Here is an 870-nt window from a genome sequence, read left to right as displayed (position 1 = left end):
CTCAGGCTCCTGAGTAGCTGGAAATACAGGCGAGCGCCCCCACGCCTGGCTAATTTTTGTATTTTTAGTAGAGACAGGGTTTCACCATGTTGGCCAGGTTGGTCTCGATCTCTTGACCTTGTGATCCGCCCATCTTGGCCTCCCAGAGTGCTGGGATTACAGCCGTGAGCCACCGCGCCCAGCCTACAATTTTTCTGTGTCCCATCCATACCAGATTATTGAACCCTCGGTGTGTATGTTTTTAAATCTTGTATATAATTCTTCCTTGACTTAGACATCAACAACTAGCTATTGAGTTCTTTATAGAAGTTGGAAATATTTTGAAATCTGAGATCTAATTCCTGGCCAGGTGTGGTGGCTCACGCCTGTAATCCCAACATTTTGGGAGGCCAAGGTGGGGGAATCACCTGAGGTTGGGAGTTCGAGATCAGCCTGGCCAACATGGTGAAACCCTGTCTCTACTAAAAAATATAAAAATTAGCCAGGCATGGTGGCTCATGTCTGTAATCCCAGCTGTTGGGGAGGCTGAGGCATGAGAGTCTCTTGAACCCGGGAGGCGGAGGTTGCAGTGAGCCAAGATCACGCCCCTGCCCTCCAGCCTGGGTGAGGGAGCGAGACTCTGTCTCAAAAAATAATAAATGAGATCTGATTCCTGCCTGTTTTATCCAGTTAGGGAGACACACTACACATGAAATAATTGGAGAGCATGTAAACGTACCTATTAGTTCAAGCGTAGAAAAAGGGAAGAGTATGTTTTAGTCAGCAAAGTCTTAAACAAGACTGAAAAGTAGCAAGCACTGTAGCTCAGATTTTCTTTTGACTCACCTATTTCTTTAGCTCCACCTTTTGTAACTTCTAGATTTAGGGCAT

This window comes from Rhinopithecus bieti, unplaced genomic scaffold (assembly GCF_001698545.2).
Source record: "Rhinopithecus bieti isolate Rb0 unplaced genomic scaffold, ASM169854v2 scaffold_21777, whole genome shotgun sequence".
Classification (NCBI taxonomy): Eukaryota; Metazoa; Chordata; class Mammalia; order Primates; family Cercopithecidae; genus Rhinopithecus; species Rhinopithecus bieti.
This window is presented reverse-complemented; position numbering follows the sequence as displayed.